The sequence below is a fragment of the Nicotiana tabacum genome, chromosome 16 (assembly GCF_000715075.1).
Source record: "Nicotiana tabacum cultivar K326 chromosome 16, ASM71507v2, whole genome shotgun sequence".
Classification (NCBI taxonomy): Eukaryota; Viridiplantae; Streptophyta; class Magnoliopsida; order Solanales; family Solanaceae; genus Nicotiana; species Nicotiana tabacum.
This window is the reverse complement of record NC_134095.1, coordinates 144,234,098-144,250,379: the sequence shown is the minus strand read 5'-3', so window position 1 is coordinate 144,250,379 and position 16,282 is coordinate 144,234,098.

Here is a 16,282-nt window from a genome sequence, read left to right as displayed (position 1 = left end):
TGGAGGCATCGGGTAGGTTTGGTATTTGATAGGGGACTTGGTTCTCTGTGCAGCTATCACGGCACTCACGTCCCTTTTCTTGGACATGCCACCAGACTATAGAGCCATGTTGGTATCCTGCAAGGCTTCAAAGTTTGTGACCATACCACTTTTGATGCCTTCCTCGATCCTCTCACCTAGCTTGATGATGTTGGAAAATTTTTGGCTTTCAATCAGCATCAACCTTTCATAATATTGTGGGTCTTGAGCTCGGACGAAAAACCTGTTCATTTGTTCTTCTTCTAAAGCTGGTCTTACCTTAGTAGCTTTTGACCTCCAGCGAGTAGCATACTCGCGGAATGTCTCTACGGGTTTCATCTTTTGGTTCTGGATGTAGAACACATCTGGCACATTTTCTGTGTTGAACCTAAACCTGTCCATGAAATCGGACGACATGCTTACCCAGTTTGACCACTTCTTCGGATCTTGGTTAATGTACAAAGATAGAGCATCTCCCTTCAGACTCCTCATGAAAAGTTTTATGCGAATCCTTTCGTCCTTCCCTACTCCGACCAACGTGTCACAGTATGTTCTCAAATAAACTCTGGGATCCCCTGTGCCATCAAACATCTCAAACTTAGGAGGTTTGTACCCCTCAGGAAGTTCAACATTTGGTTGTATGCAGAGGTCTTCGTAGTTCAACCCTTCAATCCCCTTGCTTCCTTTGACGCCCTGAATTTGGCTAGTCAATTTCTTGAGTTTCTCTGCCAGGTTCCTGATAAGTGAGTCTTTATCATCAGACTCGGGTGTGCTTGAGATGGAGTGTGGTATGGTTTCCACATAGAAATAGTAAAAATGACTTCTGAAAATAAATTAAAAGTACTGAGTCAATTAATAATATATAAATTTTCATTTAAAAATAGTAAAACCAATTTTATAATTATAAAATGCTATTAATCTTAAAATAGGCTAAAATTGCAATTATATGCAATTTAGCTTTTAAAATACCAAAGAAATTTTGTAAAAATGTATTAACATTACCCTAGCTATATTTTGGTATAAATATGAGAATAAAGTAAGTTATTCACCAAAAATGATAATTTTGGGAATAATTATTGGTTTATGTACTGCTAAAATGGGCAATAAATCAATTTAAAAATCTTTTAGAATTTAGGAAAATTATTGAAACACTTAGCCATACTTATATATGCATATATATGCTATTTTGAAAGTATATATATATATATATTTACTATTTTTAAAGTATTTGCATATAAAAATATATAGGGAAAAATTGGGTATCAACACTTGAATTATATGGACCTTGAGGGTTCATTGAATCATTGTTGGCTTGTAAAGTAGTGATTGAGAATTTGTTTGGAATATTCGTTGAACACTCTCCTCGATGTTATTTATACTTCCTGCCTTGCTGTTTTATTAATATTCATATGCTTGGTAAGGAAGAGGGTAAAGCACGAAGGGTGATGCCGTGCCATTTTATATTCATTATCATATGAGGAAGAGTGTAAAGCACGAAGGGTGATGTCGTACCATTTTATATTCATTATCATGTAAGGAAGAGTGTAAAGCATAGAGGATGATGCTGTGCCATTTTATATTCATTATCATGTGAGAAATCGTGTAAAGCACGAAGGTGATGTCGTGCCATTTTATATTCATTATCATATGAGGAAGAGCGTAAAGCACGAAGGGTGATGTCGTGCCATGTTATTGAGAGTAAAAGCACGAAGGGTGATGCCATGCCATTTCATCTATATCGTTATTCTTGTATGTTATCGTAAGGCCATGGCACGATGGGTGTTTCCGTGCATGCGAGGATGAGGGACATGCATTATGTTTGATATCAGTCTTCCATGTATATGTTCTTGTCTTTACCTTGAATTGTTATTGTCATAAGGATCTGGTGTGATTTACTGTCATTGTTCTGTCATGATCTCCATCTCCATTATTGTTGTATTGCTCATACCTTCTACTTGCTTAACTTGCAAATACCATGCCTATTTTCTGCTTTTATAATTATACTCATGTTGTATCTATTCTGTTGCATCTTAGTGTAAGCCTTCCACCTTGCTAGTCATTCATGCCCTTACTTGTTAACTTGTAAAGATCTTGTGCTTCCTTCTTGTTTGCTATATTTGTACATAGGCCTCCACTATGCTAGTTAATTGAAGTTGATACTCTTTGTTTTCCTATTGGTTGTTATTAATCACGTGCTTTCCGCCTAGTCTTTTACTTTTGCCCACATGTATATCCTCGTCCATTGTTGTTACTTGCGTATTTCCACTTTGTAATTCCTGTTATGATGTTTTTGTCATCTGGTTGGTTTTGTTATATGTACATTTGGGCAGGATGAGTTGAACAAATGAAGGGTGTTGCCGTGCTAATTGATTAGTCATATAAATTTATTTATATATTATGAGGATGAGATAGAAGCACGAAGGGTGTTACCGTGCCATTTGACTTGATATCTTGGATATACTTCTCATACCAGGAAGGATTGTAAATCTTCTATTATGATTTCTGCTAGTAAAGGTTGACTGTTTCGCAGAGTTGTATATGATACTTTATCTGTTATGTTTTGAACTGCTTTTACTGTTAGTCTAATGTACAGGTTATAACAATAAGCATCTTTCAACTAAAAGCCTCGTCACTACCTCGACGAGGTTAGACAAAATACTTGCTAGTGCATGGGGTCGGTTGTACTGATACTGCACTTTCGCACGTTCCGTGTAGATATTGGAGCGGATCTACTGGTAACGTCGGGTGTTGATTCGGAAGATGTTCGTGCGTTTGGTTATAGCTTCCACTTGTCGTCGGTAGTTTAGATTATTGCTAATATATATTTGTAACTTCAAACATAACGTGTAATTATTTGTATCAATTTTGAAATTCTAAATCTTAGAAGCTTGTAATTCGTACTACCAGGTCTTGGTAATTTGTAAATGCTCAGTTATCTATTCTCTTTTCTCTTATAACCTCAGTTGGGCTATGTTTTTCTGTAAGTTGGTTTACTTAGCGGGTTTGTATTGGGGGAAATCAAGTTATTACATCGAGTTAATTATGTACTGATGTGTCATGACACATGGATCAACAAAGGAATGACAGTTGGCGAAGAATAGTTGAAGAGGCGCGAGCTTTAACAGGCACGGGCAAAGATCCAAGAAAACCAGAAGGAATGGGTGCTCGAACCTCTTGATAATTTGAAGAAGCATCAGGAGAATGAACCTAAATAGTAAAAGAGTTTAGATACGTATTATTGGTAATTAATGAGCATTAATTACGAAAAACATTATAGAATCTGTATCGAAACAATTACGATTGTCAATTATAACGTTACATTGAATGTCATTAATTGTCCATAATAACTCTATGATGGAAGGAGAGAAACACATTACTTAGAAATAGCTATAAAAGATGAGGAATGAACATTTGTAAGGACACGAAATACTATTGGAATATGCTGGTTTACTTTGCTTTTTATCCAGCTATTATTTACATCAATTATTCTTATTTTTATTTGATTATCAGTAACCCGAGTTCTTCTAAAAACAAGCTTTGACCAAAAATCTTATTTTTGGTTAAATAAATTGGTTCCGTTACCGGGAATGTGATAATCATCTGCTTTCCAAATTGACTCTTTTATAAAAAATAATCATGTCGAATGTCAACGACAATAACCAACACAATTTACCACTCCAAGAAGATCCACAACATCAACTGAACGAACAAGATGATAGAACCGCACCTCCTTCGCCACAACATTCTCAGTGTTAATCACGAGAGGGGACCCCTAACAGATCTGAATCGAATAAAAATGACAGACTTTCAAATGATCAAGCTATCAATAAAGCTCTTAAAAAAATAATTGCTCAACATGTCAACAACCCTCTCTAGGCTTTTACCAGCCAGTTGCTGGTTGCACCGCCTACACCAACTCCAAATAACAACACTTTGGAAAACCCTCATTTTGGACTCGTTAATTCAGGCAGTGGTGGAACTCCCAGCGAGTCTCGTGATGGAGAACCAGGTAACACAGTTAATTTTGATTTACAAAATTTAGTATTAAATTTGCAGAAACAGCTTAAGGAGCAGAGCGACCGCATAGAGCTAATACCTGGAGTACCGCCTGTAATCAAGGGAATAGATATGGACAAATATTCACAACAACCTTGGAAGCCAAGTGCTGCTCCTCTACCAATTTCGAAGAAATTCAAGATGCCTGATATTCCGAAATACGATGGAACAGCTGATCCACGAGACACGTAACTGCATTCACAATCGGTGTAAAGGGCAACGACTTGACCAAGCAAGTAATTGAATCAGTATTGGTCAAAAATTCGAAGAAACACTCACTAAGGGAGCATTAACATGGCACTCTCTTTTACCCAAAAATTCTATAGATTCTTTTGTTGAGCTTGCAGATTCATTTATCATAGCACACTCGGGAGCTCAAAAAGTCAAAAAAAGAATGGAGGATATTTTCAAAATAAAGCAAGGAGATTCGGAGCTGCTCAGAGAATTCGTAGACAGATTCTAGTGTGAGAGGATGATATTGCCGCGCGTACCTGATAACTGGGTGGCTATGGCATTTGCCAGTAATCTAAATGAGAAAAGTTCAGAAGCCACGAGACGACTCAAGGAAAGTCTACATGAATTTCCAGCAACAACTTGGAATGATGTTTACAACAGATACAACACGAAGCTGCGGATAGAAGAAGATACCATCACTCAGTCTCGAAAAGAGGAGAGGGTAAGTTCTAGACGTGCCGAAACTGAAAAAAGGTCCGGTAAAAATAGGTACGAGCCCTACATGGGACCAGCATGAAGAGATTCACATTCAAAGCAGGATAACTCAAGGTACGATCATAGATTAAGAGATAGAGAGTTAGGTTCATCATCAAGGTTCGGAAAAAAGCGAAATGCACGAGAGACGCGAGATGATGATAGAGGCTCAAAGGCCAAAAATGGCGGTTACAATTTTAATGTTAGCACATCAGATTTAGTAGCAGTATTAAGAAGCATGGGAGATAAGGTACGATGGCTAAAGGAAATGAAATCAAACCCGAATAGGCGAAATCCTACTTTTTGTGCGAGATTCATAACGATCATGACCACAAAACGGCGGATTGCAGATTGCTGCAAGGTGAAGTTGAACATTTGTTAAAGCAAGGGTATCTAACCAAATTGTTTAGTGAAAATAGTAAGCAAGCGTACATAAAGAACATGCAGGAGCCCCCTAAACCCCCTTTACCAAAGAGGACAGTTAATGTCATAAGCAGAGAAGAAGAAATTAATGGCGTAACATATACGATAGCCAAAAAGGTTTCGAAAATTACAGTAATACACATGATGCGAGTTCAACAGGTTTTGGAAGAAGAAAGTATTACATTTGATGATGCAGATGCAGACGGCATGCTAACCCCGCACAAAGACGCACTAGTAATATCTTTACTTGGACATGACACCAATGTGAAACGAGTTTTGATTGATCCAGGTAGCTCCATGAATATCATTCTACTAAGAGTGGTAAACAAAATGCAAGCTGAAGATAAGCTAATACCCAAGGCGCACACCTTATCTGGTTTTGACAACTTGAGAATCGTAAAAAAAGGGGAGATAATACTTACCATATTCGTAGAAGGAGTTGTCAAAGACACGAAATTTCAGGTGGTAGAGATGGACATGGCTTACAATATGATTCTCGGTAGACCATGAATTCACAAAATGGATGTTTTTCCATCTACCCTGCATCAAGTTATTAAATTCCCTTCTCAATGGGGAATACGGCAAATCCGTGGTGACCAGCAAGCGTCTATGAGCATTAATTCCGTAGCAGATTCAAGTGCAAAAAACAAAGAGAAATAGCAATCATAGAATCCAGTTGAGGATGCTGCAACACAAGCCTCAACTGAGCACGGGCGAACAGACGTAGACTCGAGACCCAATACCATCCAAGAGCCAGAGGAAAATGAAAACATCAAAACAACGTTTGAGGAATTGGAAGTTGTAGTACTATTTGCACCCTGGCCTGAAAGAGAAGTCTACATTGGGGCTAAACTATGCCAAGAAATGAAAGGTAAGTTGACTGAATTTTTGAAAACTAATGTGGATTGTTTTGCCTGATCCCATTCTGATATGACAGGAATACCTCCGGAAGTGATGATCCACAAGTTAAATGAAGATCCATCATACCCACCTGTTAAACAAAAAAAAACAAGTATCTTTCAAAAATCAGGTGATTCAAGATGAGGTACAAAAACTTTTAAAAATTGGGTCCATACGCAAGGTAAAATATCCAAATTGGTTAGCTAATACTATAGTAGTACCTAAAAAGAATGGTAAGTGGCGAGTTTGTGTAGATTATACTGACCTAAACAAAACTTGTCCTAAAGATTCTTTTTCATTACCGCATATAGATCAACTAATTGATGTCACTACAGGACATGAATTGTTAAGTTTTTTAGATGCATATTCAAGGTATAATCAAATAAAAATGGATCCCATAGATGAAGAAAAAACTTCATTTATAACAAACACGGGGACTTACTGTTACAAAGTAATGTCATTTGGTCTCAAGAACGCTGGAGCCACATATCAAAGGTTGGTGACCGAAATATTTCAAGAACATTTAGGGAAAACCATGGAGGTATATATATATATGATATGTTGGTCAAGTCACAACAAGCAGGGGATCATATCCAACACTTGTCTGATACATTTCAGATTCTTCGTAAATTTAACATGAAGTTAAACCCTGAGAAATGTGCATTTGGAGTTTCATCAGGTAAGTTCTTGGGATTTCTTGTTTCTAACCGTGGAATTGAAGTAAATCTCATGCATATTAAAGTTATTGAGGAAAGCCTAGATACACTGACAAGTAAAAAAGAAGTACAGAGACTGATAGGGAGAATAGCAGCTTTGGGAAGATTTATTTCAAAATCATCAGAAAAATGCTTCAGGTTCTTTTTAGCCCTAAAAAAGTAGGATCAATTTGAATGGTATAAAGAATGTCAACAGGTGCTTAAAAATTTGAAAGTATATTTGTCAAATCCATCGTTGCTTGTGAAACCAAAAGATGGGGAGAAACTACTCATCTACCTTGTTGTTTCAGAAGTAGCGGTAAGTGATGTGTTAGTTCGAGAAGACCAAGGTAAACAGTCTCTGATTTATTATGTTAGCAAGTCATTATTAGATGCTGAAACTCGGTATTCTCATCTAGAAAAACTTGCACTAGGATTAATCATGGCATCTAGGAAGTTAAGACCTTATTTTAAATGCCATTCCATCTATATAGTAACCGCCTATCCCTTGCGTAATATATTGCATAAATAAGAGTTATCAGGTAGATTAGTCAAGTGGGCCATAGAACTAAGTGAATATGACATTACATATCAATCTAGAACTGCAATAAAGTCACAGGTTTTAGCAGATTTCGTGGCTGATTTTAGTCAAGGGATACAAATAGAAGTAGAAAAAGAACTGCAGGTATTTAACGGGTCTAATCCAAGAACTTGGACCTTATTCACTGATGGTTTATCGAATGTGAAAGAGGCAGGTTTAGGTATTGTTTTGGTACCACCCACGGGAGAAACAATACGACAAGCCATAAAATGTCACCCTATAACTAACAATGAGGCAGAATATGAAGATGTGATTGCATGTTTAGAACTGGCACAAGAGCTTGGTATAGAACAGTTCATAATCAAAAGCGATTCACAGCTCGTAGTTAACCAAATGTTGGGGACTTATATAGCTAGAGAGGCAAGAATGCAGCAATACCTGGAAAAGGCACGTGATTTGGTCAGGTAGTTCCAAACTTGGAAAGTCATGCAGATACCAAGAGAGGAAAATTCAGAGACTGACGCCCTAGCTAATCTTGCATCTGCTGCAGAAGTAACGAATGACAAAAATGCTTCTGTGATTCATTGATTTCATTCCGTACTTGATCAAGACAAAAACGAGGTAAATTTCAATAACCTAATTTGGGATCGGAGGAACGAGATTGTCAATTTTTTACAGTATAGAATTTTACCTGAAGATAAGAAAAAGGCTCAAGCACTTCGTAAAAAAGTTGCTCGTTACTGTTTAAAGCAAGGGAATTTTTATAGTAAAATGTTCGGTGGTCCTCTAGCAAGATGCCTCGGGCCTTCTCAAATAGAGTATGTGATGAGAGAAATACATGAGGGACATTGTGGAAATCAGACGGGAGGAAGATCTTTACTAAAAACCATGATTAGAGCCGGCTATTATTGGCCAAAAATGGAAGAAGACGCAGAAAATTTTGTAGCTAAATGTGACAAGTGCCAAAGATATGGTAACAATATGCATCGACCTGTTGAATTATTACATCCGGTTATTGCATTGTGGCCATTTATGAAATGGGGGATGGATATCGTGGGTCCACTACCCTAAGCCAAAGGCAAGGTAAGATTTCTGTTAGTACTCACGGATTACTTTACTAAGTGGGTAGAAGCAGGAGCTTTTAAACAGGTACGAGAAAAGAGGTCAGAGATTTCATTTGGTGAAACATCATATGTCGATTTGGTGTACCAAAGAAAATCGTATGTGATAACGGCCCGCAATTTATAAGCACGCAAATCACAGAATTTTTTTAGAGTTGGCAAATTAAAAGGATTACTTCAACGCCTTACCTTCCAGTGGGTAATGGACAAGTTGAATCAATGAATAAAGTCATTATCAACAACTTGAAGAAAAGGTTGGAGGAATCCAAAGGCAATTGGCCAAAGGTGTTACCTGGAGTCTTGTGGGCTTATCGAACAACCGCAAAAATAAGTACGGGGGAAACACCGTTTTCACTTGTATACGGAGCTAAAGCCTTAATTCTAGTCGAGATAGGGTAACCAAGCACGAGATATACACAAGCAACTGAGGAATCAAATGAAGAAGAGATGCGAGTAAAGCTGGATTTACTTGAACAAAGGAGGGAAACTGCATTAATAAGGATGGCAGCGCAAAAACAAGTTATGGAACGATACTATAACCAGAAAGCTCATCTCAGATACTTCAAGATTGGGGACTTCTTACTCAAGAAAGTTTTCCAATCAACGAAGGCAGCTAATGCAGGAAAGTTAAGTCCAACTTGGGAAGGACCTTATAAGATTCATGGTATCGCAGGAAAAGGAGCATACGAAATGGAAACAATGGATGACAAGATTCTACCTTCAAATTGGAATGTTGTTCATCTGAAGAGATACTATTTCTAAGGAAAAAAAATACCCATGGGCATGTACCCTAATTAATAACTTTTATTTTTGAATTGTTAAAATTTTACTAACGATTTTAGATGATAGGCAAAATGCTAGCCCGCACTAAATGATGAATTACAACCTGAAAAGACACGTGGAAAGAACATAATTTCCGGTCTAAGGTTACAACTATTCTGATAGAAATTTAAATGGGTTAAGCAGTCTTCATCTAAAATCGTACATCCGAGTCCCGTATGTTTTTCCTTTTCAGGAAAAGGATCACATGGAAGGAATAATTAAGTGCTCGATATTTCATACTTCAAAGATCAAACACTTGGGGGACTATATAATATACATATGATATATGTATAAAGAAGGCAAAGAAGACTGAAAACAATTAAAGTTCAAGTCAAGCCCAAAAGTCTACTCATCAAATATATCAAGTTCAGAGCAAAGTCACGAGCCAATAACACAAGCCATCAAAAAACCTTTATATAGATTTCAAAATCTTATGATGTCTAGGTTAAAGGCAGTATTTAGCCATGGGTTATAAAAAAATCCCTTGGATTTTCTTTCCTTTTTTGCAAATCTGTTGTTAAGAAAACAGTTACGAAAAAGTTATAGAAGATATTTAAATACATGTAAGATGTTATTTAAACTTAACAAAGTTCAAATGAAAACTTTATCAAAGTTATTTCAAGAAACATGAGTGTTCCTATTTCTTTTTTCGTATATTTATACTATTATGAAGTTGAGGCGTCTTCTTCATTAAGTGTCGTATATAAAAGGGCCCTCTTTTATAATTTCATGTCTGATTCAAAGATACATGAAGTTAGTAAAGCATTTTATAAAAAAAATGTTAAAAGGGTAAGACGAAAACCCATTAATTAAAAAGCAAGACCTTGAATTTATATAATGAAACAAGGCAAAAAGAGTAAAACAGAAACTCAAGATAATTAAATTGAAACAAAAACTTTATAATATTAAGACTAAGTCATAAACTGATTGTCATATTTTTACAAAATGCCCCAAAAAGGTCTAGGGACTTGTCATTTCCAAAAACTGAACCCCCGAATGGGACCAGGGGTAAAACCACATTCCACCAAAAAGAAAAAAAAGAAAGGGAACTTCATAAACTTTCACTGGGGAGCAGAAGAAGAGTCTAAAATAGCATCATCAGCAGGCTCGATTTGAATTGAAGGAGATAGGACATCCACCGCGCCTACATTAGCTTCAATATACTCAGGAGTATCAGTCATAGGAGAAGAAAAACTTTGGTCTTGCTGAGTTTTCTCAATGGTTTCCTTTATCTTAGCCAACTCAACATCCAAATAAAACCTTCTTGGTTAGCCTCCACTAGGGTATCATGACGTGTATTTAAGATAGCCCAACTCACTTCAATAGCAGTTTTGTCCTCGAGAGCTTCATAATCCTTCTCTCATTGGTCAATCCCATTTTTGAGTTCTTCCTTCTAGGCCAAAGAAGCATCATAAGAGGATTGCAAAGGGGAAAGTGAACTTTCCAAAATCTAACCTTATCAGAAGATACACGAAGATCCTCTTGGGTCTGGGTCTGGGTCTGAACAAGTTCGCCTACATAAACTTCTTTTTAGTTCATCAAAGCCCTCAATCCTCTAATCTCTTCACTGGCCTTGGAGAGTTGCTCGGAAAAAGATGTCTCAAGAGATTTTATCCTTGCCAGCCTGATTGGAAGAAGCCTTCTCAACTGCTAGCTCCGATGACATGACTCTTAGCTGCTGCTCTAAGGTACACTTACTTTCTTCTAGAACTTCCATCTCAAGTTGTAGACTTTCATATTGCTCTTTCCAATTGTCTGCTTTAATTTGATAATCAAGCATTAACTACTCTGTATGATAAACCCTCTTCATCATCTCTGTGCTAATAAGATTGATCTAAAAAAAGAAGAAAGGGGTAAGAACCTTAATATAAAGAGAAAAGAATGGAATAAAGAGTAAATAGGAGCAAATACCTTCAATGGCGATTGCACTATATCATTCATCCAAGTAAAATAGCTATGACTCTCAAGCTTGGACTTTTCGACTGGACCGATCAAAAGGTTTCAACCATACGTCAGCCCGACCTGACTTTTTCAAAAGATTACCATAGGCAGGGACCTCAATGGTAATCTGCTTCATCGCTCCACTTCCACCCGAGGAACCCACTTCAGTACGAGGAACGGTAGTAGTGGGAACTGTAGAGGAAGTCATAACAGCTTGGGGCGGAGCAGAAACAGTAGCAGTAATGACTGGCAAAGAACGCACCACAGGGACAGGCATGGTAAAGGAAGTAAGGGGTACTTCATCAGAAACTAAATCCAAATTATCACTATCAAACCCACGAGAGAAAAGCTGATCATCAGAGTCACGAGCTACCGCCGGAGTATCATCATCTGATCTCACCAAAGTTGCTTCAACAGGCTCAGTTATGGGAACAGAACGGGGAAGAGTCGCTTCATCATCTGAAAAGACGCATTTTCTAGCCTTTTAACCAAGGAGCTTCCATCTTGTTCCTCCTCCTCCTCCTCGGAATCTTGGGTTGCATCAGCCTTCCTTTTCGATGAAGAACTCAAGATTATCTCTTGAGCTCTTTCCAAAGAAACTCTGGAAGCCGTAACTGCTTCAGCACTTACACCACGTATGGAAAATCGTGATAAAAAGAAGGGTCAAATAAATTCCAAGGAAAAGATGAATGAAAATATGAAAAGGAGGGGGTAAAGCATTTACCATGAGTTTTAACCTTCCAACCAAACCTGTGTGAAAGATTTTTCCAAGATCTACCTTCTATTGGAGCAACAGTCAGTAACTTCTCTACCCAACCACAGAAATTAGGAATCTCAACAGTTCCCAAGGTTGTTAAAAAAAGAGAGAAAGTTAAACAACTACGGGTAAAATAAATCCTTTCAAAATAAAAAAAGGGAAAATGCAAAAGTAAAACTTACGTGCAAAATTTCACTTTTCGGGGAATGGTACATTTTCTTCACCTACTAAACCAACAGTAGGGGCAGCAACAAATCTGGCATACCAGCCACGGTCCTTATCATCCTCAAGGCTAACTATCACTCTCTTACTTCTCGCCACTAAAGTGAAGATCCTATGTCAAGCTTAGGGGAGTAGAGATGGATCAAATGGAAAAAAGTAAAAGGCAAATTACCCAACCTTATTAAGTGCCTTAAACAAGCAACAACCCTTCACACAATGGGGCCAATCAGTCCTAGACAAATATTGAAAAAACGACAGAACTCAATGATAATAGGATTAATGGGGGGTTTGAAATTCAGCGTAAAGGGATATGTATACACAAAAGAAAATCCGGTCATGTAAGATGTAATTCATTAGTTTGCATTAGGAACTATGATAGGGAAGTCAGGTCTCCAATCGCAATCCCTACGAACAACAGAGATTAAACCTTTGGTAATTTAAGAAGGGTAGACGTCGACACGATCTAAAGAAGACATAGAAGAAACTTGGTTTCTAATTGATTCTCTATCAATGTAAAAAGATAGTTCAGAAGGGACAATCTCATCTACTAAAGGCTCACGAACTGGTTCACTAGAATCTTTACCTCTAGAAGAAGATCTATATGAATGAGAACCTCTAGCTCTAGAAGAAGGGGTAGAACTCACTGGAAGTAAAGAAGCACCCCGTATAGATGAAGACCCTAAACTACGCAATCTTCCCCCTCTTCTGCTTCTAACAGGAGCAAGAGGAAGTTCGTCAACAATGGGGACTCTTCGAAGATTAGGGTTTGAAGAAGACATGACTGTACGAGGAAGAAGAAAACAAGAATGAATATTCCAAGATAAGTAACTTTTTATGAGAAAGACAAACACAAAAGCTATATTTATACTCAGAAGCAACCGTCAAAGGAAAATATGTAATGATGGAAACTGTCACTTCGTAATTGATGAAGCCGCAAGAAAGCCCTAAAAGACGCTAAAGAGTTGCAGATCCAATCGGAAGATGCCACGTGTCACGAGCATTAAATGGAAGTGACATATGAAGCGTCAATCCCAGAGAAGGTATAATGGCGGCAAAAATTCCCGCTTTAATGAGATCCACTTCCCAAATATTCTATTGATGAATAAATGGCAAGTGGGGGACTATCTGTATTGGGGAAAATCAAGTAATTACATCGAGTTAATTATGTTTTGATGTTTTATGACACGTGGATCAACAAAGGAATAACAGTTGGCGAAGAATAGTTGAAGAGGCACGAGCTTAAACAAGCACGGGTAAAGATCCAAGAAAACCAGAAGGAATGGGTGCTCGTCTGCTCGAACCTCTTGATAATTTGAAGAAGCATTGGGAGAATGATGTTCAAGTAAGAAAATAGTATATATATATATATATATATATATATATATATATATATATATATATATATATATATATATATATATATATGCATTATTGGTAATTAATGAGCATTAATTACGGAAAACGTTATAGAATCTGTACCGAAATAGTTACGATTGTCAATTATAACGTTACATTGAATGTCATTAATTGTCCATAATAACTCTATTATGGAAGGAGAGAAACGTATTACTTAGAAATAGCTATAAAATGTGAGGAATGAACATTTGTAAGGACACGAAATACTATTGGAATATACTAATTTACTTTGCTTTTTATCCAGCTATTATTTATATCAATTATTCTTATTTCTATTTGATTATCAGTAACCCGAGTTCTTCTAAAAATAAATTTTGACCGAAAATCCTACTTTTAGTTAAACATGGTTATGTTAGGTGCCATCACGACTTGTGATATTTGGATCGTGACAATAGTCATTCTTCTCTGCACGTTTTTTTTTCTGGTCTACTTTTGTCTTGTTTTTTTTATATACATTTATTTTGGCTAACTTAACAGCTCTAGGTTTATTTTCTAAGTACTTTTTTAAGTGTTAAAATGTTAACAACTTTTTTAAAATCAAAGAAATTTAACCCTTAAAAACGTTTAGCTTCCTACTAAGGGTGTTAAACGGGTAGGTCGGGCCGGTCTGGGTTGGGATTTTTTGGGCCCGTACGGGTTATGATCCGGGCCGGTTACGGGTTGGGGCTTACCGGATTTAACGGGTTCGGGTTGATCCGAGTAAAAATTGAACCGTACGGGTTACGGGTTAAGGGGGCCGGGCCAGGCCGGATTTAGTGTATTTTTTAATTTTTTTTTTGTATAACTATTGTCAGTTATATTAATACAAAGTATTAACATAAAGAATACAACGAAGATGGGAAAAATTGCACTTGTAAATTGCAAGTGCTACATTTATTTCAAAATAACAAAATTAATGTTTGCATTTAAAAAGTAAATTAACAAAAAAAAATTGTAAAACTAAATTTTTATGCATAATAAATTAATAATACTTCATATTAATCTATGTAACAAACTAAAACATTAAGCATAAATACGTCTAATAATTTTAAAATAACACAAATTGTCTAAAAATCTTAAATACGAATTTTCGGAGGACGCTCAAGACAATACTTTATATGCCCCCTTAAACTGCCTGTGCCAGACCCTGAACGAAGATTTAAGACTTGACCACAGTTCTTGCACTTTACTTTCTGACCTTCTTCATTTTCTTCTACCACCTCAAAGTGTTGCCAAACATATGAGCGCATTCTAGAAGTACGAGACATGATTTAACATGAATTGAGATTTGAGAATTGAGATTGAGAAATGAGAATTGAGAGATGAGTGAAGAAATGAGAAAGAGGAGGGGAGTATTTATAGTTTTAGAGAAGGTTAATTTTGTAAATTGAAAAAAGGTTAAATTTTAAAGAAAAAAGAGGCTATTAATGCAATTAAGGGTGTTAAGCAACGGATCCCTGCCAGGGGTGACCGTTGCCAACTGTTAGTGGGCCCCACAGATTTCAAAAAATTAAAACAAAAAACAAAAAAAAGATTTAGCTGTTGTACCGGTCCGGTTCGGGCCGGTTAAACCGGTACACTGTACTGTTCACGTGGACCGGGTTTGACCGGACTGGTTAACCATTAAAAAAAATAAACGAACCAACCCCTTCTATCCCTCCTACCCAGCCCCACCCAGCCCCTATGTACCGGGCCGGTCCGGTTCTGGTTTTTTTCCGGACTGGGCCGTTCCGGTTACGAGTCAACCCGGCTCGTTAGACACCCTTATTTCCTACTCTGGCCACATCAATAGTCGTGACAATTAAATTAATTTTAAATTATGATTATAAATATTTGAAAAATTCATTAAAAAAAACATTTTCATGGTAAAATAGATTATAAGGTAAACTAAGGATTTACAGATGGTGGTAGCACAAATTTTATTGCGCTAGTTAATTGAGATTAGTCGATTTAGGACTCGAATACTCTTCCATGTTAAAGCAAAAGGAAAGCAAAAGAAAAGCAAAAATTACCTTAAAAGGTTGTAGTAAAATTGTAAATACTCAGTTTTTAATTATAGGATAAATTTTAGAAATAGTCATATAACTATGATATTTTTATTTTAGCAATGTCATATAATTTTGTTTTCTAACACAAAAAGTATAACTTCCACTAACTCACACAAAAATTTGGTAAACACATCTGTCCGATAATATTTTCTTATTCCACATTTTATCATTTTTTATTCAGTCTAATAAATAATAATCAATATATATATATATATATTAAAACATATACATATGTGTTATATATTTATATAACACACACACACACACACACACACACATATATATATATATATATTATCGGTCGTTATTTTTAGGCGGCGGCAATTAGTTTCGAACGACTAGTCAATTTTATTTTATTCGCTTAAAATAGGAATGACTCAATACCCATATACATAAATTAAAATAATACTAAAAGTGAATTCTTCCCCCACAAAAAATTAATAGTTTGAAATATATATATATATATATATATTGAAAGATTAACTTTTAGTATTCGGGTCAGGCTGAGTCATTTCCCTTTAAATTGGATTATTTTTTATTAGACTGGAAATAAAAAACTAAAAAATTGTGGAATAAGAAAATACTATTGAAAAATTATACTTTTTGGTCATTATGATTTTTGTGTGAGTTATTAA